Genomic DNA, 27,267 nt, shown 5'->3' with positions numbered 1-27,267 from the left:
TGCTTTTGGTGAGCAGACCTGAAAGAAACAATGAATGGTTTTGTTTGTTTTTGTGTGAACACTTACCGTGTACAATATTACCAGTGGACCAGGTTTCTCTTGCTATGGTGGCTGCCATGACTCACCCAAGCACAGAACAACATGTTGTTTTGTACAAGGAAACTTCACACACTGTAACACCAAAGCTGGTTGTTTCTCTTGATCTATTTACCAAATGTGCAAGCAAAACTATTCTGAGTTTACTTGTTACCAAATTCTTGATTTGCTTTTTTTTTTTTTATTGCAATAATATTATTTGATAGGGACATGAATAGCTACAGGAAAACAAAATTATCACAGTTTCCTAAGAAACATCCAAGTTACCAACTTTTCAGATGTAGGAGGATTCATTGCATGGACAGCGTTTCCTTCTTCATCCTAAGTACACATTGCAGCTCTTCTTTCTTAAAACTGTAACTTTACCATTACAAAAACCATTACCATGTGATGTTTGCTCTTATATTTAGAGGATGACATTGCCTGAATTCTTTGACGCCCAGTACTAAAAACAATTGCAACATAGATCCGCAATAACTTCTAGAACATAATAGCCAAAATATTTCGATTGGGCTGTTGCAACAAATGGCATTTTCCACAACTGATGGTAATGAGATGTGAGTGACAATCATTTCTCAAACAAACAAAAAAAAGCTAAGCAATCTTGGATTAGAGAAAAACTGCATGACTGTTGTGGGTGTCAGGGCTTCCGACCTTCACCCTCAGAGCCTGTGGGTGTGCTAATCTCAGCAGAGCAGGAAACACTTCCCCTGCTCCTTGCAATGGTCTTGTCTAATTCATTAAGCACTTTTGAAATTCTTTACTTAAAGCATCCAGAGCAAGAGATTTTTCATTCATGTATCAACAGGATATTCTTACACACTCCCCATGCATTCCCACAAAGATTTTGGAACATGTTCTGCTCTTTGAATAGAAAAGGATTGTGACTTAAAGGGGAAAAAAATGTATAACTTGTGTCTAAATGCCAGAGTAGATTTTTCTCCTAATTTAGTGTATTTTGTACACTGACCTTGTGCATGGAGGAATACTTATGAGACAAGGCATCCAGACAGCCAAAATTCCTTCACAGATCAAGTTGTTTTTGCATTTTTTTTTTTTAATATGTATATAGTCCAGCATAACTGAACTTGCAGGTGAAGTTAGGAAATGGGGACGAGAACAAACATGGGCTGCCAGGAAACAGCAATTACTGCGATAAGAGGCGACTTGGTTGTAACCACTGCAAACTGTGCTACAGGATAAAACCAATGACAGTTACCTTAGGGAGCTTGATCTAACCATAAAACCGCCTGGAACGGCTTCATCTGGGGCGAGTACCAGGCTGTTCATAGTGTTTGCAGAAGTGATCTGCATCTTAGAGATTGATGCTTCGGACAGTGCTTATTGATGGGAGTGTGAAACACATGACTTGTGAAGGCTCAGGTGCCAGGTAGCACAACTGCAAAGTGATGGTTCACCTCAGCGCTCCCCTGAAGAGGACATGCAGTTAACCTCCCAAAGGCTCATTTCTTCCCCATTACCACCATGTTTTTTTCAGCCCGTAATTTCCTTGAGGACTCCCTGTTCAGGATGGGATTAAGCAAGGAACAAATGCTTCACTTATCCTCCAACCATGATTCTGACAACAGTATTGCGACCCCTGGAAATAAAGGCAGTAATTCCACCAGCATCTTGTTAGTGTCAGCAGGTGCACCATGCTCCTGCTTAGGTGAGCTTCCTTCCTAAAACTCTAATGTTAACTATCCCAGCATCACCTTAGCTTGAACAATAAGCTGCTCTGACCACACACCTCCAGACAGTGGTCACCAATCTTTCTGTTCAGGCTCAGCCTTCCCAAGCAGCAGATTCCTCCTTCCATCTGAAGGTCAGAAAAGTTTTTGTACTTCCCTACCATCTATTAATCAATGTTAGTCTGTAGCATGCAGATGTAGTGAGGTTGGCTCATTCAGAGGCCTTTATTCACACTGTGTTTCTGCCAAAACTCAAAGAAAAGGGTGCTATTCTTCTATGGAAACATCATCGTCAGGTTCCCCCTACCCTCCAATCTCCTCTGGGGGAATGCATTCTTAGCCTTGGGAAATGTTCCCTTGGAGAACATTTTCCCTTGGAAATAAAAAATAAATCAGAATTTTTGGCCTCAATATTCTTCTCTAAAACACTGAAATGCCCCATACCTAGCTAGGTTCTCCAGTGCAGGAGTAAGCCAGTTTTCTGAAGCACTTATTTTAGGTTAGTTTACTATTGCCCTGCATCAACTTAAAAGACTGGAGTCAAAGACCAGAGCCAAAGTGCCTTTCTCACATGTTCACCAGTATGAGCAAGGATTTGCACCAGTCTCATGCTCCTAAACTTAACTGCAGCCTCCTTTCCAGTAGTGCCACTATACCACATCACAGGAACCAAGTGGGTTCTAAATAACAATTCCCATAATCTCTATCCATTAGAGCATGCTAAGGAAAATTAAGAGAGAAAGTTTGAGCTGGGATGTCACAACATGTAGACATTATCCTTAATGGCAAGGCAAGTAACAAGGCACTTCTCATGTAATTCTGTTGACATTCTGCTCCCACAAACGGCACTGAGATTGTTTATACCCAGTGTAGGATAGAAATCATGTCTTTAAACATTCACATTTCTGTGAGAGGGAAGTGGGCTTCTGCGTAACCTCTCTGGTACTTTCTGTTTTCATAGCATGAATCATACCTCTGTTTAATGAAAGACTGCATTTTCCAACAAGCAGGAGAACACAAAGGCCATCTTCTGGCAATGCACAATTTCCCAGGCCACCCTCAGATAAATTTAATCAGCAGACCCACCAATTAACCTTGGATGAGGCAAACAGAAGTGATCTGTGCCTAAGAGATCTACGTTTCCCCTATGCAATTTGTGCCATCTAATCCGCAACGCAAAACAACTGTGTGTTTCCATAATAAAACATATTTGAAATTCAAAGGTACTATTTAGGGAGGAGAAAAAAAAAAATGTTTAAAATCACACCTACTGCTCAAGCACTGCTTACTCAGACTGTCCCAAAATGCTTCACCAGAAATTCAGGTAGCAGAGAAACACTGCAAGCACCAATAGGCTCTACCTCTTAGCAGTGGAAGGATGTCACATCAGAAAAGCCAAAAAGCCTGTCTTCTGTCAAGCCCTACATTTGTTAAAAAGTTAGCTTAAAATATTATACTATATATAAGGTAGCAATGCTAGCAAAGGAAAGAAATGCTGACGTAGGTGAAAGACAGCAGAAAGCCAGCAGCATCACAGCAATATGACACTGCACTGTAAGGCAGCAATATAACCCTAAGTTAACGTTCATCATCTTACAGGGATATATTGACATATTTTTGCAAAGAACTGAGTTCAATGCTTTCTGTGAGTGTCAGGTTTGATGTTCTGCCACAGACCGTTCCAGATGCTGTCAGTAACTGTTAGTTAACCATCTCCCTGCAATGCTAACAGCAGCATAGCACTAAGGAAGGACCAGAACAAGCACAACAGTGACAAAGCAGCATTAATATAGCTGTCAGATCCCATGCTTGAAAGCAAAGGACTCTTGGCTAGGAGCATTTAAACAAACCAGTGCTTCAAACCTCAAAGACACCTCAAGGTGTGCAAGTAGATCTTTGTAAATATTTCTGGAGATGACACTGATGAACAAGTGAGATAAATAGCTTAGCTCCTTTCTTCCATAAACAAGCAGCAATTATCCTGAAGTAGAAAATAAAACTGTAAAGAAGTAAAACTAAGGAAAAAGAAAAAAAAGTCCACAAGGTGATTACAGGCAGAAGAGCTGGCAGCTGTAGAATGAGAATCTTGTCAGATGATTCTGTCTTAGCCAGGCTACTCCTCTCTTTTAGACTAAAAGATAAGGGGAGCCAACTTAATACGTTGCATGCAAAGTTGACACTGGAGTTGATAAAAAAACTATGATCAGGAGTCAATGAGGGGCTAGAAAGAATGTTCCCTGTATAAGAGTTTCCAGAATCTAATTTACTTTCTTTCATATTAGAGATACTTCTTTCATAATACCAGTGGATATGTCCCTGATTCACACCAGAGAAAGGATGAAGAATCTGACCTGCTCAACTCACTTCATGCTTCCCCCCCCCACCTTCTTGATCCATAGCCTATCACCATCCATTTGTTCCCTGATGTAGACTGCATTGATTGTCACTTCTTGACAGAGATTTTTGCATGTACAACTTCTAAAAGACATCTGGAACATTAATTTATACAAGTTATCACTACTCTAGTCAAAATAGCAAAGCGATGATCTCTTATTTCTCTAAAGCCAGCCTCAGAAGGATGAGACACACTAGTTAGTATAGAACTACATAAACAATGACCTGATCTATTTGAGAGGAATGTCAAGAATAATGGATTCTGCAGAAAACGCTGAGCTAGTGGTAGCATCTAAGTGCTTACCCAAAGAAGCACTCTCATCCACATAACACAGATGGATACGATGCCTTTGGACAGACGTAACTAAATAGTTACAGACACAAGTCCTTCAGTTCAGTGGTGGACAGAACAAAGATTTCCCAGCTCCCAGTTCCTCCGTTCACCTCTGCAACCTCAATAAGCATTCTGTGGTGGGTGGGAGGAAGCAAACAGTCATGACTGAGAAATTTGAGTCATGTAAGCGTATGGGAAGTCTTGAGCACAAAGTCAAACCAAACTCCACTAATGAAAGGTCAGATCCTCTATGAAATGAATTAGCACAGCTGTGTACACTTCAATAGTAGCTTTATCACTACAAAGTTTTTTTGACTTGCAGCTTGACAAATAAGTACTTGGTTAGGTGGAAATACTAGGCAATAAGCTGAACAAGACAGACAAAAACTGAAGCCTACTTTTATCCAAGTAGCCCAAGCAACACAGGCTGAAGAACACCCAGAAACTATCATCACATTGAGTGGCAGAGTTGAACATCAACTATAGTACTTCACAGTGAAACCTCATGCTTGGCATGCAAGATGACAGCTGGAAATGGCAGATGTAAGTACACCTCACTGCATCACACTGGGTAGAGCACTCATCTTTTAGCATGAGAGTCTCCTAATAAGAAAAAGCTAAGAAAAAAAATGTGTTTGCAAATAGCTGTATGCTTTTGATCACTGTATATGTAAGAACAGCAGCACTCGATCAAACATTAAGGGCTATTTGAGATTAAGTCTGCCTCCAGCAGGAGGTGGCATTGAGTGCTTTAAAAGGATTGTCAGGATTAAGGTACACACACGGGTTATCCTTCTGCATATGTTCTTATTTCAAGTAACAAACTGTTGTTTGTTACTCAACTCTCTCAAGACTCTCAACCTCTGTGTGCTAGATCCTTTTATTATGTGTCCTATAATTGATGCAGTAGATACTCCTGACAAAACTTCAGTCTTTTCTTAGGAACATCTCACAACAAGATGATGACATTCTCAAATGATGACAAGTTTCAAAGTTTAACAAGTACAGCAGCTCTACCTTCTAGGAGCTGATGACAAACTCACATCATAGATTTGACAGGAAAGCTCACAGGACCAAGGAACACCCCCCATCTTTTCCTGACAGAGCAGTAAGTATTCCAGAGAGAGAAGAACAGCATACAAATAGGAGAAATCTGCCTTCTCTTGTGGGTAAAACCACAAGAACTTTGTGAGGCTTCCTCTTCCTTCACTTCCTCTCACTCTGCCCACATACAGCTTGTGCAATCCGAGCATCAAGAAAAGGAACAGAAAACAATTGAGAACTACAAGGAAACCTCCCAAACTAATGCTGAAAACAATCTCAGCAAAACCTGAAGATTAAAAAGGTGCAGGCTGACTAACAGGTAATTCTTACTAATAGGCAGCAGCTGTCTAAAGATCTCAGTTTCATCTGAATATATTCAGGTCTACTCAGTTTCTCTCCTTTGAAGTCCTCTTCTTTTGGAATCCCAGTGGTCCATGCTTAATGTAAGGAAGGAGAGCATGTGGAGACATCCTTCAAAATTCCCTGGAGATCTTAGACTTGTCTTTTTTAAAATCAATCTCCATTGGTAAAGCTTGAGGAAAACTGTGCTAGTATTTTCTGGGTCACAGTACAAAGCTCCTGCACAGCAAAGGATGTAGCAGGACATGGCGGTTGCCAGAAGACCAAGACTTTTCTTCAAAACCATGAGCAGCGCTGAACTCTCACATAAGCGTTCACCCAGGAAAGCTACTTGAGCTACTCTAGCCCACTATCCTGTTTTTGACAGCAGTGAAAAGCAGATTCTTCTGGAGGAAGAAAAAAAAGGTGCTTAGCTATGTATACACACCAGAAGCCACTGCTTTACACCTTGGCAAGCAAAAATAGTTGACTTGCTGAGGACTGTCAGTCATGAACCTCTTTTTGTATCTAACCTCTATGACCAGATATATTTTCAGCCTCTAAAATATCTTGCAGTAATCCATTGCACTTGGATTGTGTACTGTGAAGACAGCGCTTCCTTCAATTTAGTTTAATACAGTGCTGAAAGATTTCAACGTATGCCCCAGCACATCTATCAAGAAGCAGCATGAGTGAAGCTTATTCCGCTTTGTACCTGCTCAAAGACACTCCCATCTCCTGCACACCTCTTCACAGTTGCCATTTCCTAATCAGAGCAGCTGCTTCACATATCAAAAACTCATTATCCCAGTTTTGGGAAAAAGCCCACACATAAGTTAACGTGCAACACCAGCAGTGGCAGAACATCCTATATCCTCATTAAAGTATTTCATAACTGCACTATTACTGAATTCCTTTTCATTCAAAATATCGGAAAGTCTAAAGAGGAATAATTACTATCAACAGCTAATGAATAAATATAGTTACAATCTTAACTACAGCACAGATCTAACTGAAAAAGATTTCCATCACCTCTTGAACTGTGAGAGCGTGCTTGGGAAGTGTTTTCCTTTGCTCTCTAGAGCACAATAGCTAAGTTCCTACGAGCTTCCAGGATTACCCAGCACCACCCTCTGGAGATTACTGCACATGGAAACAGTAATCACATGAGAACTGAGAAGTTTAATAACCAGGCTCAGGAATCCAAGGACTTCAACATCTATAAGTCATGCCAGAAAATATCAGATTGCCCAATATATTTTCCAACGTCCTCCTAATTACAGAATTCATCTTCTTCTGACAGTGGTCTAATATTGGGTACACTGCTTCTTGAGCCACAACTAGAAGGAGAGACTTCTACTTGTCAGGAGATCAACCTCTGACTACTTCAAGACTCTAAGGCCAATATATCCCAAACCACAGCACCATGGGCACAGTGCAACTTCCCCTGTCACACAGGGAAAGAAAGAGGCTGCTTACACAAAGCACTCACACCTGGGATGTCTCAACATCAGACTCTGCACAGAAATTTGCAGGGGACATTTGCAAACTTCTGGCTGTGCTGAAAACCCACAAGCAGTGCCAGAACAGTCACCACCACTACAGCACCTTTCTCTGGTCAGCATTTTGCAGCAAGAGCTAGAAGCAGTGGGAGACAGTTGCAGCTTTGCTGTGTGGGATGGCATATCTGCCCCCAAGGCTCTCCCGGCAGGTTGCTGAGATGCACCTAGGTTGTGCCTGAGCCCAGCTTGAGAGGATGAGAAGGCAAACCAGAGCCTCAGCTCTCACTGGATTTGTAAAAGCAACGGTCTGCTCTTCTCCATATGTATGGCAGTATGCCATGGGTTTGGGCCTACAAAGGAAATGAATAGCATCCCACCATTTTCCCCTGGGAAACTACTTTTGAAGGTGTGGGGTGCATCAGTGTTAGTCACCTCCTGAGAGCACAAGAAAAGGCAATTCCAAAGTGTCAGAAGTGCAGCAGGCAGGGCAGAAGGCGGTTTGGCTGAAAACAAATCGTCTAGGAAAAATGGGAAAAATTACATGGCTGCTAGAAGCAAGATCAGGTGACATTAGATGACTTCAGGATTGCTGTCTGCCTTTGGGGAGAAAATTCACGAGGAAAAAGCTCAGAATTGAAGCCAGACAATAATGTGGGAGTTAAAAGACAAAAAACCTTTTGTTTTGTTTTTTACTATGTTAACAATGAAAGGAGGATCAGAGAGTACATTGGTTCACTACTTGATGAGAATGGTCATCTTACAAAGAGGGACATAGACAAAACAAATGTTTCATTCCTCTTTTGCCTCTGCCTTCAATCCTGACCATGAGCTCTGGCACCCCAGGTGCCCTGAATTAGAGGATCACGACTGCAGTACTGACCAACTCCCAGCCAACCCCAAGCTTGCACAGAATTTGCTGCTCCATCTGGATGCATGCAAGTCCATGGGACCTAATGAAATTCATCCCAAGATACTCAGGGAGCTTGCTGATGTCAACATGAGATCTCAATTATTTTTCAAGGGCCTTGGGAATCTGGACAGCTCCCAGTTGACTGGAAGTTGGCAAACGTTCCAATTTTCAAGAAGGGGAAGAAAGAAGATCCTGGTAGTTACAGACCCAACAGACTCACTTCAGCGCCTGGTAAAATTGTGCTGGGAGTTATTAAAAAACACCTGAAGGGCAATGCTGACATTGGACACAGCCAACATGGGCTCCTGAGGGGAAGGTCCTGTTTAACTAATTTTTTCCTTTCTCGTTCCTTCCAATTCAGGATATTCAACGATTCTATGATTTATGGATAATTTAATCCATATAGGTAAATAAAGATATCCGCATAAATAGAAAATAAATGACAAAAAACATAGTTACAAACACTAGGAAACTAGAACAGCAGCTTGACTCTCCGCAAGATGCTCAGCAGGTGGCAGATCTGCCAGGTCTCACATCCATAAGGATGTGCACAAGTAAGCAACATATCTATCAGGAGCAATTTTCTGAAAGAAGTCTTCACATAAGGTATCCCACAAACTGAGAAACCTGAGCCAAGGTCTCTTACAAGATGGTATGCGTTTCATGGCCTCATTAAGCAGTAATTGATAAACTGCAGAAATTAATGACCAGTGTTTGCAAATCATATATTCCCTAGACAAGCTGGCAAAGAAGGCCTTCATATCCACAAATGGGAGAGACACGATCACAGCTGCTACTGGTTATTTTCCATTTGCTGTTTTTTCACTGTCAGTCTGAAAGTCTATACATCTTATCTTTACAATCCAGGTGCACTGCAGGCCTGCCATGTCTCCAGGATCGTTTCCTGTTGACACCAGCAGATATCCTCCTCCAGTACTCTGCTCTCAGAGCAGAGTCACAAAAAGGAAAAGGGGATCCTACTGTCAGTGCTCCCCCAGGGAGTTGTGCAACACACCAGAAGAAGAGGCAACAGGGCAGCTGCCAAAAATACCATAAAAAAAGACAACCTGGCTCTGACTACAGTTATTCCCACAGCCATGGCCCCAAGAGATAGATGAAGTCTGTTAAAACGACTTAGATTTCTTGCAGGAAGAAAACAAATACCATGCACGCTCCAGAATGACTGATTCAAAACAAATATCCATTCTCCATATTGGGATTGGCCACAAGTCCAGGCTGCTAATTATTTCTGAATTACTTAAGTATGACTTTTGGTCCAGTGGAAGTTGTACTGTGAGCACAGTAAACTGTAAGATTGGTGACTGCGAGCAAGCACAAAAGTATCCCAGCAAGATCTTTCCCACATCAGTGTTGCTACCCAGGGCAGGTCTTGGCAGAAGAGATGCCTTTCTTCAGACACAAGTCCTGTTCCCCATGGTGGCACTGCTCAGAAACTGACATTTCCATAATAATTTCAGCAGATTTACTTAGAGACCAGGTCAGACTCCCATGTGTCATAAGCACTCTGCATGAGCTGAGTAGCCCCTTTTCCAGGCACAGCTGAGCTACGAGATGGCACCTCTCCATCTCCTGCATAACCCACTCACTGTGGTGCCTATTGCTGCTGGTCAGTGTTGGTAAACCAAGAACCCACATGGTACTTGGGGACCAAAGTGCCCTTGGACCTCATCTGCAGAATCATCAGTCAGAAGGGAATACCAAGTAAACTCCTTTTGTCTACGGACATGGACACTTGCAGGCTTCTCATTGCTATCACCCTACCCTGCCAAATTCCAACTCTGCTCTGTGCCCCAGCAGCGCAGAATAGCCAGCTTTAGGCTGGTACAGAGGGAGAGGCACAAAACACAGCAAGCAATGCAGCTCCCTTCTCTATGCTTCTCAGACAACCCCAGAGCAGTAACAGCCACATCCATGGGTCTTTGTACTGAGATGCCTGGGGTCAGTGTTGCTTGAGATTGCAACTTTACCTTGCTGTAGCTGTACTACCAAATTTATCTGCCAGCTGAATTGGTCCATCCTTATTTTGCTAAGTGCCGGTATTGTAAAATGCCACAGTAAAATCCATTTCAGTCTGACTTGCATGCTGGCAAGGAAAGGGGTGATGGAAACGCATCCTACAGTGTCCCTGGGCAGAAAGACTGTTCTATCTGCTCAGGCAAGTTTTTAAGAGGAAAGCGATGTGAAACCAATTTTAAAGAAGCAACACACCAATTTGCATGAAGAGTCATACGTAGAATCTACAGATACCTCTCATTCATTATTTTACTCAACATTCATCTCGAAGTAACTGAACAGGAATGTAGGATTTACTACTCTCGTCTCGTAGGAAATAAAGGTACGGGAAGGGTGATGTATCCATGTTGGATTGGCTGAGCTCACAGCCATCTTTCTCTCCTCTGAGCATCGCAGCTTTTTTATACAACACTGAACATGTGCAGCCCTGTGGAGCTCATCCTAGCACGGGTAACAAGGGCCAGTTCTCATACATGTGAGACACTGGGGCAGGTGAGGGAGTTGTTCTTGTTCCAGGAGCACACACAAAGCGGCATCTGGGCTCGTAACTATGCTTCAGAGCACAGAATATGGGTTAAAACAGCTTCTACTGCCAGTTCAATCTAAGAGAGCCATGAGAGGTTGCAGCAGCAGTGCCAGAAAGCACAGCAGTTAGTCACAGGCTTATCTGTCAAAGCCCTTTAGTATTACTAGCCTCAACCACCTCCTTAACCAGAATTACCCAGCTGAAGTTGGCACTTATTTCTAGATAAGATAAAAATCTACCCTCCATTTATATAAAAAGTGCTGTAGCCTTTTTCCTTGACAGAAAATATAGATGACTTACTGTAAATAAAAGTATTTTATTGAAACTTAGACTTTATCAGAAGATTATGCTCCAGGTTGTACCCATTTCATCAGTTCCTTCAGCTCTAATAGGTAGACCACATCAACTCACAAGGACCACATTAGTGATGCTGTCTGAACAGAGCTAAGACTTCCCACAGTGATGAGTTCACTGCAACCCATTGCCAATTTATCTCTAACTTGTTGCCGTTTGAATGGCAGTGACAAAAAGATATCTTTCCATAATCAAGAATTTCTACATAAAAAACATTTTGGTGTGACCTATCTACCACTGAGCCTTGACACACATCTACATGGCTCCAGGCAAAAAACAGCCACTGTTGTTCAAGCACAAAAAAAAGCTTATTTGCTTCCAGTGATGTTCCAGTTTGCAGCCTTTTAAAACAGAAGTTTTGCTTAACCACACAGACAAAAAAAAAAAACAGATCCAGATACCCACTGCTTTGTACCTTCATTATAAATAAGGATGGGGATAAACTGCTCCCAATCTTCTCCAACAGCTTCCCTCTTACTTTGCTCCTGATGGTACATGAGTATAAGAGGAAACAAACTAAGGAGAGCAATCCAAAGATATTAATTTGCAGCTCAAATGCTCCCAGCAATGAGGAAGATGGGGACACGAGACCTGCCTGGTTAGGACCACCTGGCTTTTTGACCTGAACTCTGCACTCTTTATAAGAAGCCTCAGAATGTAGGACTGGAAAGATACCCACCGAAAATTAACTCAGCAGAAAGCAGTGATAAGAGAATAAATTGCTGCCAAGGAGTTCATTGCACTTTCCAGAACAAGCAGAGCACTCAGGGAAACATGATAATCACAAGAAATTCTGTGGTAGCCTGGTAAACATAAGCTAATACTTTGAGTTGCAATCTTTATAACCTAGAAGCAGGAGTGGACAGTCCCTCTCTTTTACTACACATTATAGACATATTTAGAACAGGAAACTCCCACGGTTTTTAATCCCATCAATTTGTAACAGGTTCAGGGTAAGGCCAGGAGATTTAATGGAGATTACCTAAAGCCTCCAACATCCATTTCTAGGATCAGAAGCAGTAGATAAGCTCCTGATGGAAGTTAGGGAATAAGTGCTGATGGGAACTACATGCTACTCCTTGTGAGGGTTGTATGTGACTTTGGACAATGCACTGCTTGTGTCTCTCATTCTGAAACTCCCTGACCCTCAGGAGAAGATTTAGGTTCTGCACAAAGGGAGCAAGCTCCACATCAACCTCCCAAGGTCTAAAAAGTCATTAATTAGAGATCTCCTCGTATTAGTGCAGTAGCAGGTATTAAATGGGTAAGAGAGATGCTTCCTTACGGGAACACGCTTAATTGCACTGAGGTTGGACCAGCATGGAACATAAATGACTCCAAGTCTAAAGTAAAAGCTACAAAACAGTAAAGAAAGGGAATATCAGAGATCTACAACATGCTTGCACAGTCATCAGCTTCAGGGCACAATCTGACCCAATGGAGTCCCTCTTCTGCTCACAATTCAGGAAAACAGAGTGCAGAAGCATAAAGGGTTTCAGGCGAGAGGAAAAAAATGCCCTCTTCATTTCCCATCCACCCCAACCCAACATTTGCTGCATGGCAGAGTAACACAGGTATAATCTGAAAGGGATGTACTGTGATTGGAGGCGGGCGAGCTGCAACCTCCCTGTGCCTTATGGTGTCCTGCCAGGCTCAGTCACATTCCCAAGCAGAACATACCCCATCTGGCATTGTTGGTAGATTCAGTTTTCCTAAGGCTGCCTCTCTATTTTTGACCCCATCAACCCACACAGAATTACTCAAGACCCTTTTGACTACAAGGGAAAAAACCTTTGTCCTCCTGCAGGTATGACTTCCTACATAAAATACATCACTGTTAAAATACAGAATTGAAAACACTGATGAACAGCTATTAGAAACACCAGCAAAAAGCATCTAATATTTGTATTAACAAATCAGTGGACATCTACTTTGTATAAGAGCAATATGCTTCTGATAACAATGACACAAGCTTTGTCTTGAAGTATGGCTGCAGGGACATCAGTTCAAAAAAAGGCTGCAGCAGCTACTCCAAGCATACACTGATGATTAAGTATTATCTTCACTTTCTGAATGTCTAATTGACCCATTTAGGCAAGAACGCAGGGAAATCACAGTTTATCATCCAGTAATGTGCTTTTGAATTGTTTAGTTAAAAAACTGTGCAAATGCATGCAGGGGCACTTTGTTAAAACCTGTGTTCCCTCAACAGGAATTTGACTTGATTTACCTCAGCAAACTTGAGGCTTGTGAACATAGCTTGGAACAACTTTAAATCTCTGAAGGATTCAGTAGTAAAACCAGTTACAAAAGCATGTTTCCATATGTTCTCAACAAACCAGTTTCCACTGATTAATTTTGTGCTAACAAACTATCTACAAAATTTGCAGCATCTTAACAAACAGCTTGTCTGGGAGCTCTGACTAAATGAACCAGCTTCCAGACCACACCATGCTTTAACAGGTCTCTCCTTTAGGTCCTTCTGGTGTGTCATCTTAGGGAATGGCTGGCTACATTTCTTGGCACTTCTGTTCCTAAGAGGAGAACCCCTAGTTTGCAGACAAATCACATCCATCACTATTTCTTGTGTTTATTCTTCTGACACACTACAGTTTGAGTTAGACTCCCATACTTTACAATCACTCAGTGCCTTCATTTTGTTTAGACTTCTTGTAGATTTTTTTTGCTGGGCTTCCTTTCAGTACAATCTTTTGTAATAAATTTTACATGTCCACTCTAACTCCTGTGTCCCAGAGGGGACCAGGACTCACCATGACTCACCTGGTGCCTCTTTACACTAGATTTTCCTTTTTCACAAGAAGAATCACATTGATGGTTCACAGTCATCCTGTGATCAGCCAATACACTGACATCTTTCTCCTTCTCAGTATTTTCTAACTGACAAAGCCCCTGCCTAAGAATAAGTTTTTGTTATTAGTCACTGAGAACCGTATGCTGCTGAGTTTCAGCCCGTTTCTGTTATTCTGGTCTCAATATTCCTGGTATGATACTTCTGATCCTTCCATGCTGAAGATGCCTCCTAATTTCTGCCCAAAGCATATTTTGTTAACCAGATGGCTTTTTGATCCAAGGAAATTAATGGAAATTGTACATAAGGTTGAGATAAGCCTGAAGAATACTCCTCACCTCCCTCATCCCAATATTTCTGATCTTGGTGTTGCTGGTTGTCTCTCAACACACCAATTCCTAATGCATCCTGCAATTCTTTCAGCAATTTCCAGCTTTCCTAACATGGAGAAGAGATATCCTGAACTGTTCACGTATTTGATTATATTCCAGTGGTTGGATGCAAATTTTAAGCCTCAACCACCTTATTTTCATACTAACACTCTTATAGATGCTTATTTTAGAAATTGCTTATTTCTGGTCAACTCTAATAGACCCCTAATATGCTGAAGCTGACTTGTAGCAGACTGAGTTACTGCCTGACAGTCAAACCTCTGCAAATATTAGTGATTAATCACAGGCCCAAGCGTGTTCACACACCAACAGGGGAAGAGTCTGATCAACCCGGGCACAGATGCAGTTCACACATGATCAAAAAAGGCTATCAAGTAGGCAGGCATGCACACATTTCCTGCTGCTCAGTGGATAAAGCCACTTCATCTAAAGCCACCTTGAACCCACTATCTACCCAAGGATCTGCCCTGGTCTTGTTACCAAAGCTTTTAATCACAGATTTAATTGATTCAAGGCAACTTTCTTCTTCAACCCACAGAAATCATGCCATCTTATAAGCGCAGCTAATTGGTTGGCCACAAAATCAAAGTCAGATGTTCTCGTGCACGTAGATTTGGTCCATCCAGTCACACCATGCATACTCACTAGGCTGTGCTCAAGCCAGCAATGCTCAAATCATCCTTGAAGCATTTGCACCTCTGCTGATTGCAAAGTGATGCTCGTGGCTTAGACAAGCTCCCTTCCTTTAGAAAGCTATGGAAAGGCATGGCAACTTCCATCCAGTTTCTCACAGGACAGAAAGAGAGGCAGGGTCCTGCTGGATAAATGGGAATAATTAGAACACAAGGACCTTGGAGCTGTAACAGTGTTTCAGAGGTCTACAGTAATACAGTCAAAAAATAAGCTGGCCCCATGGGCACAAGCCTCCTGGCCCAGTATGGCTACTATTGGGGAAACTGTCTCAACCCCAGTCCACAGGAAGCAAAAATGAGATGCCTTGCCTGATTACTTTGCAACAAGAAAAGGCTGCAGTTTTCTCTGGAATCAACACTTAAACATGCTTTTCTTTAAAAATTACATTATCTGGACAGATCCAAGAACCCCTACCATTGCCAAACCTGGCCAGGGAACTTCCCACTAGGAAAGCTGCTTCCTTTGTTATGAACTTAGGCATGTGTTACTTATATGGGATTTCTCAAAAGGAGAAAAGATGGATTGGGAAAACAATCCTGCTAAACAACTCATTTCCCCCATCCGCAGAGTATTGCCACTAGGTTCCCTGCTCCACAACCTCTCTCTCAAGATGGCAGCAGCAAGACTAGAAATCTAACTAGTTTCAGTGGTTCTGCAGGAACTACCAAGCCACATCGGGGCCATCAGCTGCCACAGCCAATAACTTCTGGTTTCAAAGAACAGCGTTAGGCCTGATAGGTTATTAATAGCATCCTAAAGTCTCCTGAGACTGTGACTATTACATTAATTATCACCATTCCCAAAAAGCATCTAGGGCATCACAACCTCATGCTGCTCACTACAAAGGCACTTTCTTGGATCCTCAGATACTGAACACCTATTTTAACTTACTTGGTTATGCACAGTGAAAATGAACTATACAAAAAAAAAAAAAAAAAAAAAAAAAAAAAAAAAAAGAAGCCACACTAACAGCATATCACTGTAGCTGTACACCAGAGATGCCAACAAAATCCTCTACATTCAGCTCAGGCTAATAGAAAGTCTTAGATATTGCCACTCACAACATAAGCTATAGCTCTTATTTCCTAGGATCTATATCACTCTGTGTTGAGCAATACCAACTTCAACCTGATGGCATTAAATTACAGAAGCAGCCCCTCCCCCCACCACACTACACCAAGGAAGGGAATGATTTGGGATACAGCACCTGAAGCTTAGGAATAGCTTAGCACAGTCCAAAGCAGGGTGAGCAGGGCTATTGCTAAGCCACCAGTAAGATGCAAGAATTCAGCATCACCCCCCACTGCCAGCTGTAAACCTTCAACTCAGTAGCAGATACTGTGGCTGGCAACAAGAGTTGTTGGTACCACGACCAACCAAGTCTCAGTCCATCCTGCAGCATCAAGCACAGGATGTGAACTCTGTCTGTATTAAAGTCCTTCCCCATTTGAATGCAAAAACAAAGTTCTCGCATCTGAGTAAAAAAATAAAAAATAAAAAAATAAAGGTCACAGAAAAACCAGTGAGTTTCACAAAAAACAGAGAATTCTAAAAGAAAAAGAGAAGCCTTTTGTTCTTTTCAGTGAACCTGAGTCAACTTTTCATCTGTGTTATTTGTGAAACTCTTCTGGCTTTCGGTGACCTTTCTCAAATAACTGCACAGCACTGCCAGACTTTGATATTGGAAGTGAATTGCATCACGGAACAACAGAAGGAAATGAAATAAGCCAGGTTCAATCTGAGGGGTGGATATGAACATCACTTATGTCTGCGTTCCAGAAGACTCAGACCCAAAACACGATCTATAAGGCACCAAATTTGCCAGCAGGAACAAAAGCACAAACATAGTCTGAGGTCATCTTCTCATCTAGGCTATGCTGTCACCCTCTCACCTCCATTTGAGCATCCTACATACCCTTTAGCACTACCGACACCAGGCAGCATGCTATGAAACAGTGTCCCATATCCCTGGCTATGAAATGATTCAGCAGAGGAGGTGGGAAACTTTGCTGATTAATGGCTTGTTGAAGAGTATTCTTTGTGGTTTAGCTGGTTTCCTAAGCTACAGCATTAAGCTCAGCAGCATTCAGTCTTCAAGTGAAGATAGATACATGCCCCTGGGGATATCCAGACAACCTGCAAGTTACTATAAGTGCAGCAGCAGGACCCTGCTGCACATCAGCTCCTGTACATAGGTGTCTTGTTCTCTGAGCAGACCTGTACACACACAGGCTTTGTAGCCTCCCACTGGACTCTCTCTGGAAGTTCCCTATCGTTCTTGAACTGAGGAGTCCAGAACTGGACACAGCACTCCAGATGTGGCCTCAACACAGCAGCGTGGAGGGGAAGGATCACCTCTCTTGACCTGCTGGCAACGCTCTTCTCCACAAAGCCCAGGACACCGCTGGTCTTCTTCATCACAAGGGAACATCACTGGATCATGGTCAACCTGTTGCTCAGCAGCTCTTCTCCACAGAGCTTCTTTACAGCAGGTCAGCCCCTAACCTTAACTAATGCATGCACATTTCTCATGTTGCATGATGTTTTTCATTATTATTATCCTCGTAAGTCAAGAGAAGCTATTCCCAGGCCTCTCACTGCACTGAATTCAGCTTCTTGCAGTGTCTAGCTAGCACTGATTGAAGAATGTCGCCCTATTGTGATGATCAGAGCACAAGAGCTGACCTCCCTTTGCCCTAGAAAGCTTCCTGCTTTCTCTCTCCACTCTTTTCCTTCTCTTATACAATTTGCGGAGGTATAACACACTGTTCTACCTTCATTCATTATCAGATATCCCCAGGCTAACAATGGCAAGAATGCAGTTTAAAAAAAGAAATCCCATCTACCTGCTTTCTCTCCACATTAAAGAAGCCAGAAAACTGAGCTGTAGCTAATGAGCTGAAGAACCATTTGAAGACTAAAAGAGAGCAAATCCATCAGATCAGCAAAGAAGCAACTACAATATTTGGTTCACAGGGTTTTCCAACTAGACTGTCCTGGGATGAGGGATAAGTTCCCAAGCTTATCAATCAAAAAAAAATCATTGAGGAGTTGTCAAAATAAATAAGCAAATGCCTTCAAATAAGAGCACATCCAGACTTGCTCAGCATTGTGTTTTAGAAATGCCACAGTCACCCAGTACAGGACCCTTCAGTGTTGGAGGCCGACTCAGCTTATTCAAGAGATCTTAAGGTCTTCACACCCCAGCTGGCTCTGACACCAGAATTCCACAGTGATGCAAAACAAGCCTTATGAGGATTGGGTGTTACCCAACTAGGAGATTGGAGTCATACAACTTCTGTTAACATGGACAGAAAGGCCTCGCAAGGTCAGCTGGCACGCACAGTTTCTCCCACTTCCAGCTCCTGATTTCATCTTAATTCCCTGAAAAGTATTTGCCCTTGTCATCTTCATCTTCTCATGGAGGTAATCTCACAAGCAGAACAAGAGTAGGCTTACTGTAAGTCACTGTGAGTCTGGGTGACCTCCTCAAGTCCTCTCCCACTACCTCCAGCATGACTCAGTATGGCACTGATGACTCTAGGCCACAGGAGCAGCTCCCACCTGGTTGTAACAAGCACACCACCTCCCCAGAGTATTTGCTTGTTCAGCAGAAACTGGACAAAGTAGCTGCACAGCACTCTGCTCTACAGGGGCAACAGCCCAAAGGTTAAGACATATCACAGTGTATACCGAGGTGGCACTCCAAGCAAAAACGGGAAACCAATAATGAATCAGAAGCCAAGTAGAAGCCACGTCTATGAGCAGTAAATGTAGGCACCAAACAACCATCGCTGACCACAGACACTGTTGTGGTCAAATGTGTCCCTGGTTACCACTGCTTTAGCTTGCTCATTCAGCACTTACTGAAAAATCTTCTCAACTGGGGATAAGAAAATAGAATTATGCAGCATCCTGCCAGAGATATTTCCCTTTTCCGGCTCTTCACTGTGCACTTCTATGGCCCCTTCTTCCTCTCCATGTTTATCTCCTCTTTTGCTGGCTTTGCCTCCATCAAAAGCTGGAATTGCACCCAGTTGAGTCCTAAGGAAACAAACTAGAGGCTGATGTTGCACTGTACACAGATGTTACTACAAGAAACTCTAAAGGAAGGACAGAAGCAAATCTGAAGAACTTCTCTGCCTAACCACATACATTAATTAAGTTGAAGAATGTTAGGTACCAGGTCTATTCTGCAGGAGCCAGAGGGCTCCGGAGTTGGAAAGCAGCCCACAGCCTTCCCTGGAGTCACAGTAAGAAACAAATCCTAGCCTGCCCAACACACAGACAACCTCACTGTGGAACCCACCCATTTCAGTGGTAAGAGAGTGCATCCTGGCCCAGAGCACCTATGAAACTCAAGAAGTTTTCTGTCCCTGTTACTAAGAAGGCCTCAGACTTAGTGGCTTCCGGAGAGGAAGACTGTATTGCAGACCAAGTGCTTTGGGATGTTCTTCTAACAGTGTCCTGCACTAAGATTTCGAGCTTCTGGTCATGTCTTTCTATAGGCTGCTTCAAGTACTGGCTGGGGAGATTCTACTGCTGAGAATGAGCTGCTCCCATCTCCTACACTTTCTCTGCATCCAGCTACATCCTACTCCCACCTCTAACTAGACACATAGTCAGGAAGATGCAGCAGAAGGTGCTATTTTTCTTCCCAGTAGCTTTGGATAGAGAAGGTAAATTTCTGCTTCCTAACAGCTCAGTGCTAACTTCACTGGTTTGGCTTTGAAATATACCCAGGGTTTATAGATTTAAAAGCCTGACTTCTCAGTCCTGAATACATCAGTCCATATACAGCTTTAAAGTTATAAACCTTACGTAATCAAGCTGGCAGAGGATACACGGATCCACACCGGAGGAACAGCACACAAACTCTTGGTTTGATGCAGCCCAGCTGCAAGGCAGCCAACTGAGGCTTAGCACTGTTCCCACAGTCCTCCACACTCTGTTTCATGCAGTGCCAGAAGTGAGAGAGTTCACATTTTCTTCCCTGGGAAAGAGAAACAGTTGTTCTTTCTTCCCTTCCCTACATAGGCTAAGTTGCCTGTCAGATTCAAAATAGATGCAATAGTGAGAAGTATACAGAAACAAGCAGCTATGAATTCCTTGAAGTGTGGATTAATTAGTTTCTTCACAGGGTACATCAGAACTCACTCAATTCCAGAATTTAAGAAGTAAATTTTAAGATTATCTGTCCCAAATAATTTCTCTAGATTGTCTCGTTAACTGGAAAAAGAAAAAAAAAACAGTAAAGTAGAAATTAAAAAGAGGATTCCCAAGAGACATGCTGTCTGCTCAGTGCTTTGCAAATATCAGCCCTGGAAAAAACACTGTTGAGCAACACTCTAATTGGGCACAGACATTGGTTGGCAATATCTTCCTGAAAGTCCAAGCTTCCTTCAGGAAAAGCCAGATATTAATTTTCTTTTAATAGATAAAGCAGATCTAATCAAGCTCCAAAATCTTTTCAGCACCCAAAAAGCTGGAACGCCCAATGTTTCTGTTCTTCCAGCAGGAGGAAAAGAAAAAAGCTCACGATGAAACAAGATGCCTCTAGCTGAAAACTTCAGTTGCTGTTGTTCCTTCACTCCAGATAGTAAATAAACACACTGAAGACAAGTCGGGGTTCACTGGCTCAGCATTCACAGCAGCTCAGACTCGGTGTGAGAATGTTGAATGCTGCATGCCTCGTCACTGCTGCCACCAGTCGCTGCAGCCCAGACCGTTGTCACAGAAGAAAACTTGGCACAGCTGTGCTAGTTCAAAGGCAAGTCTCTCTGGAGCCAGAAGTGTCCTTTGTGGTTAATTAGCCCATAAGCTCAACTGATCTAAGTGGGCACAGTCCGTTTGTATGTTACCATTTCCCATCACTTGTGGATGTACCCATCACTTGTGGATGTACCCATCACAAAGATACATAGACACACAACCACACTGGCATCATTTGTGCCTTGCACTACACCCATGAGTTTTACAGTCCAGGTGCCTATTCTCAAATCAAGCCCAGCCCTCTGCTTCCCTGAGTGTCAGAGACAACAAAAACACCAAATGAAGTGTACAGGGAGACTTGTACATCCCTTGAAGCAGGCTTCCGAATCTCCGCAGTAAGGCCACATGCTCTGGGCAGGCTAAGGCATTGCTCCAGCTTGAGCTGGGACAAGGGTACAAGCAGGGAAGAGCAGAGCACGAGGGGCTGGGAAAAGGAGACACCGTTCCTGCATCAGACCAGGTTGCAGTGAGCTCAGCCTGCCCCCAGATCCTTTCAGAAGGCATAGATCCTTCATTAGGTGTCAGATCACAGCCCAGGACAGCTCTCTCAGGCAGGCCCTAAGTCCACCTTGCTCTTTCACAGGCTTTCCCTGCCCTCTGGTGGGAGAATTGTGCATTAGGAGAGACTCTCTCCTCCCGTTAGGCAGACTGCCGCTCTCCGGCACAGGCAGCACGTCATATTGTACGAGTAAAGCAAATAAAGCCGTTTCAGCAGAGAAAGGCAGCTCCCTGAGGTTCAGCGAGTGCATCTGGGAACCTGGGGAAGCGGAGACGCACATCACTAGCAGCGCTGAAGGAAGGTGGAGCAGGGCTCCTGGAAGCCACCTCTTCAACATCTCCTTCCAGAGAGACCTGCATGAGCCTTTGCTCAAAGCAGTCACTGTGCTCGGGGACACAAGGCTGCTGGGGACATTGCCGCACACAACAATGGAGCTGCATCGCTGCCACCCTTCTATGCTCTCCACGCACATCTGCAACTTTGAAATCTGTGCCCTATCTCTGCTATTTACATGCCAAGAAACTCCTAAACCAAGCTGGAACTACTGCATGTCAACCTTGGTTTATACAGACATCTAGTGGTCTCTGCTCTAACTTCACCAGCATTATGACGCACCGCAACCAGCACCATGATTCATTTCTAGTGTCAAAGTAAAACCAAAGTGCCTCTGTGCTGGATGAAATTATAAAATCCATTATTCAACCATTATGAGTCAGTATATCCCAAAATGCTGCCATCTAAGTAAGATCTCTAAATGAGATCTTGTGCCATAAGTCAAATACTGCCAAACCACTTCAGTGCTTCAGTTTGTTTTTTGAGAGCTCAGTTCACATGACAAGGTAAGAAAGCACCCTAGGCTGCAAGCCTGGTAAAATATCCATGCATTGCTTCACAGCAGGCAAGTCAATAAGAGCAGATGTCACAAAGCAGCGTCCTGACAAAGTAAACCCAAAAGAGAAAGCACTGTCCCTAGGTACCAGCGTGCCCTGCACAGCCACTGTTGCAATTTTTGGCAGCCATACCCTGCCAGGCTGAAGAGGCAGTGCTGAACATGCCTAGAGCTAAGTGTCTGAACAAAGGGAGCATTGAATAGTGACAGGTCTCACTTAAAAGTAATGCACATATTATTCTGTCAGGTGCTTTGGTATCTAAAACAGCTGGTTTCAGCCTCAATGTGCGTATTTGTCCCTCCACTTCAAAATGAGGATGGTTTGTCTCCAGCTTCAGGGCTCTATTAAGCTAAACCCAGTATTATTTCAGAATCACCTATAAAAGATGGTGAAGAAGTAGATGGAAATGGCTGAAGGCTCACAGCTGTGAGAATTCAGCTGCTTTACAACACCTTGTGTCACCACGTAAGGCATACAGGAAGTACAAGACAAGTCCTTATAGACTGCTCTTCTACTGAAAGAAACAGAAATCTCAATGGTGGGGGGAGGAAGAATTTAAAAAATAATAACCAGAAGCATCACAAAGTATCAGGACTGTCCTGGCAGCAGTAGCTGTGCTAGACTGAACCCATAAACAACCCATAAACTGCTTTTTTTTTGAAGTTCCAGTTAAAAGCAAACAACTCCCAAATGGAGAGAGCTTTCCCACCTCTCCTGCAGGCCCTGCTTCTTCTACCCTAGCGTGGGCTTCCCCCATCACACTCACCTAAGTCACTTTACCTTGCTCTGCACAGAAACACCGTTACTCCATCCCACACGTGACACTGCATGACACACGACTACTGCAGGGGAAAGGGCTGGAGCACAAAGCAGAGTAGCCTGAAAGGGCAGCCCCACACAAGGCAGGAAAGAAAAATGCCACCTACGCAAGGAGTCCCCTGCCTGTACCGTGCAAGGTGACCCAGTCTGCAGCAGAGGCTCTTTGATCTCCAGAGCACATTTGAATTTGAGGAGGTGGGGATACCCCTAGAGCTGCTGCACGCAGGTGTCTCACAGCCCGTGAGGCTCAGGAGGAGATGTGGTTATCAGCCATAGCAAGATTCTCTCTCCGTTTCCTGGAGAGGTGATGAACTGACTCACTTAGCAGTGGGAGGGTGGTTGCTTCATGTGCTTATTGGTACAGCTGAAATACGTGGGCAGAGTAAAAACAATGCAGATACAAGTGAATATGGGGCCAGACAGAGTCACCAGGAGCACGGTACTTCTCCCTACTCGATGGGCTGTATCTAACATTACATCAGTGTGCAGAGCCATTTGGAGCTTTCCTCTGCCCTGTGTTGCCACTGAGAGACATGCACAGATTGCTCCACGCTCTGCTGCCCTATCATCAGAATTTCTGCATGCGTTCTGACCTCACTGCCCTTTCTCTCAGCCTACCACTCAGCAGCTCCCTCTTGTGTGTTCCTTCACATTATGTTTGATCTCTCTTTGCAGCCTTCAGTCCAGGTCAGGATGGACCAGGGATACTTTGTATGCTAAGTGCAATAAGAACACAGTAAGCCCTGGGCATGCAGGCAATGCCATCTAAATGAGCAGCCTGTTTGCTAGGAAGGCAACATTCATCCCCCCCATGTTCCTGATGCCAGCAGGACTTAAGGGCAGACAGACTGCCCCTTCCTCATGCAGGAACAAGCCCCTTCCTGAGGGCAGCTTGAGAGAGTGCCACAGGAGCTGATTCACCTACTGAAACAGCCCTTCTGTGTCCTTGCCCTCCTGGGGCACAGCTGTGCTCACCGCAGGGATCCTGCCAGGCTGAACACAAGCCTAAAATTAGCTTATAGCATGGGGAGAGAGGGCCATATCTCCTTTCAGACCAGCTCTCCTACTTGCTCCTTCACATGCTCACAGACAAGGCCATCCTCAGCACACCTTCCTCACTTTCTGTACCTGCTGGGGGCAAAGTACGTAGGACAGACAGAAAACCCTTTCCATCACAGATCCTGCAGCTCTGATTGCTAAGTACAAATCCCTACCCAAGTTAGCTGTGCACCTCTCACCCTGCCCAGAATAAAGCCACCTGCAAACAACAAAACCCAAAGCTCATAAGAACTAATGACAACTGTGCTCCATTGCACCAGCCACCTACATTCCTCCATGTAATCACTGGTTACGAACCCAAGCTGAGTTTGCATTTGTACAAAGAGCGATACTCACAGAACTACCATTCTACAAACATACTGAATTAAAAAACATAAAAGCTCAATAGATAAGGCATCGTGGGAGTACTCTAGTGTTAACAGTTTGGGGTAGAGCTTGCGTCACTGGGGATGATTTCACAATGAGTTTGGAAAACCATCTCCCTTCACCAGCCAGCATAGAAAAATCAGTCACAAACATGGTGTTAAAACAGTATTTAAATAAGCTGTCTCGTATTATCTCATTGTATCAGAAAAATAGAAAACATTGTATTGTCTCAAACCTGGCTACAAACACGCGTCCCTCAGCAACAAGACAAATGAACAAGCAAATGCAACAATGCTTTTGTCTTAACAGGCTGTTTAGAAAAGAACAAAAAGGATTTGAAAAGAAAAAAAATAAGCTGTAATGTTGTAACACAGCATGAGCTGTAATGGAAACAGCAGCAATAACAGCAAGTAGCAAAGTCCTAGAGTGCAGCAGCCATGGATGCAAAAGCAAAGGGTGAGGAAAAAAAAAAAAAAAAAAACAAAAACAAACAAACAAAAAACTGCTTACCTTTGGAAGACCTCAAACACACAGGGATTCCTGAAAGATGCTTCCCCCTCCGCTGCCAACCCTTAAATGAGGTCTGGGAAGGGTGGATCCTGGCTCCAGCCCTTCCATCACTCAGGTTCATTGCACACACCTGAGCTCCCCTGGGTTGGCCCTGCCTTCCCACCAGGTGTTCAATCACTGCTTCAGGCTGTGACTTAACATTTCTGCTACATAGGCTAATTTAGCTAGAAAAGTGATCCTCTATGCCCACTCCATCACTTCTTTCTCCAGCTTGAGGCTAATCCAGAACCAGACATCACTTGTGCTGCAACTATTAGCAAGACAGTTATTGGTCACGGTGAAGCAGGCAGGAACAAGATGCATGAACCATCAAAGACCCATTTCACTAGGAAATAGTCTTTCTCCTGCTTCATTAGAAGAAGTTCAAATTACGCATGAAGAACAACTTCAAGACAAAACTTTTGGTTGCACAGCCACAGCTCAGAAATGGCATAAATCACTTCATCATGGATGAAAACTTGGAGATGAGGGAGCAAGCACTGCAGTGAAGGAGATCACTCAAAACCTTTCAAATATCAACTCCCAGAAATGCCCTCTAATGCCATCCCTAGACTCAAACCCACCCCAGGCCAGGCATCCAGCCTCACCAGGAGCAGAGCCCCCTACACACCACAAGATTACAAAATCCCTCTCCCCCTTACCTTGCACGGCACTGCCCACAGCCAGCTCCATCCAGAGCTTGCTTCACTCCAGTCCAGCACATCCCAGTTGGTACTACTGAGTTTACAGCAGCAGAGTTGGGAGCACTTCAGATGAGGTTCATATACCATGAGGAAGCCCCCCATGAAACCATGGAATCACTTCACTGGGACTACGATGCATCTGGCAGCAGGGGGAGCAGGAAGGGAATCACTGACCACAGAAGAACATTTTTGTGACTGCAGTCCCAGAGGTTTCAGAAGCACACACTGCTGTGGGGAAGCACTGGGAGGCTTGTAAACAGTGGCACAGAGCTGAACATTAACAAAGGTCACAGACGAATAGCTCTCACCACATTCATAGATATGCAGCTCAGATGAGATTTTAAGAACTACAATGCATAAATCTCTCCCCAGTCCAGGTGGGGCCCTACTGACCATGATTTTGCTGCCTTTAGCATTTGTCCAGCCTCTGTGCCACCAGCTGTGCCAAAATTTAGGTACGTTGTTCCACACAGCACTGCACCAGTGCTCAGACCAGTCAGACCAGGGGCCACAGCTTTTGTCCAGTCTCTGGCACTGCCCACTGACAGGTGGATTATTAAGAACCAGGCCCTTCCTTTGGAGGAATTTTCTCAAAGATTAGTTATCACAAAACTGAAGTCAGCAATTGTATTCTAAATCTAAGACCAGATATACTCTAAATCTAGACCAGAAAACCAGCATTTAAAGCATGAGGGTGGAAGATTACACAACTCCACCACCTGTCCAGTGCAGCCCAACTGAGCCAATTCCCACACACCTTTGCCCCTTTTAAGTAATTAGGACAATTAACCTTTGTCTGAACCTTGTCCTTCACACAGGTGTGAAAACGCATCCAGTTAGAATTCTGCAGGTTAATCAATACTCCCTGTGCAAACCAAGTGTTCTGTTCTTCACGTTGATGAGGCTGTTTTCCACCAGTAAGGGAGAGCACTGCCTGTACTTATTCCCGAGGCAGAAGTTATAATCCACAATTGAATTGCTTCTGAGAGTCATTAAATACCATAATTTAAGTTACAGTCTTGCTGTCAGGCAGATGCTACAGAAGCTAGCTTAAGAGGTAGAAGGGATGAAAGTCAAACACTTCATTGCCTTCTTTGTTTCTGTTTGCTTATTACAGCTCAAATATTTGCCTGCTCCATCCTGCAGATGAGCTATAAGGAGTCTGTCTTCCAAAGAAAACACAGCAAAAGGTATCCAAAAGGATCTGTCTCTTTAGCTCTCTAGAACTACAGACCCAGGTTGAAACTGAAAGCACCTGCAAGCCAAGTCTGCAGAAAACACCTGAGCGCCGTTCAAACTACATAGATGGTTTCAGCTCTTCCTTGTTCAGTGGTCTCCCACTGTTTTCTTGGGTGTAAAATTAGCTCTTTAGTCACCGGTGTATTTCCTATCTCTGGAATCTCCCACTCTTCCAAAGACTCAAATTTAGCACATAGGTTCTCAGAAAACTTTTTCAGACTCTTAGTTAGGCGGTCCCTAAACCATGGCAGA

The 27,267-nt window shown here is 43.6% G+C and overlaps 1 long non-coding RNA gene across 9 annotated transcripts in view; it reads right to left on the bottom strand.

Annotated features, from left to right (window-relative positions):
- Window positions 1-26,027, bottom strand: part of LOC122160617 — a 115,841-nt gene extending 89,814 nt beyond the window's left edge. For 3 of the 9 annotated variants that reach the window (XR_006168913.1, XR_006168915.1, XR_006168916.1), the window contains exon 1: window positions 25,735-26,022. This is a non-coding gene — a long non-coding RNA (uncharacterized LOC122160617). Of the gene's footprint in view, window positions 1-23,059; window positions 23,363-25,734 lie in introns of those variants that run through there. The other 6 variants (XR_006168914.1, XR_006168917.1, XR_006168918.1 and 3 more) reach the window with 5 other exon arrangements.
- Window positions 26,028-27,267: the final 1,240 nt, after the last annotated feature.

The sequence above is a fragment of the Centrocercus urophasianus genome, unplaced genomic scaffold, assembly GCF_019232065.1.
Source record: "Centrocercus urophasianus isolate 14NV4802_14NV808 unplaced genomic scaffold, USGS_Curo_1.0 seq_18, whole genome shotgun sequence".
Taxonomy (NCBI): domain Eukaryota; kingdom Metazoa; phylum Chordata; class Aves; order Galliformes; family Phasianidae; genus Centrocercus; species Centrocercus urophasianus.
This window is presented reverse-complemented; position numbering and strand designations above follow the sequence as displayed.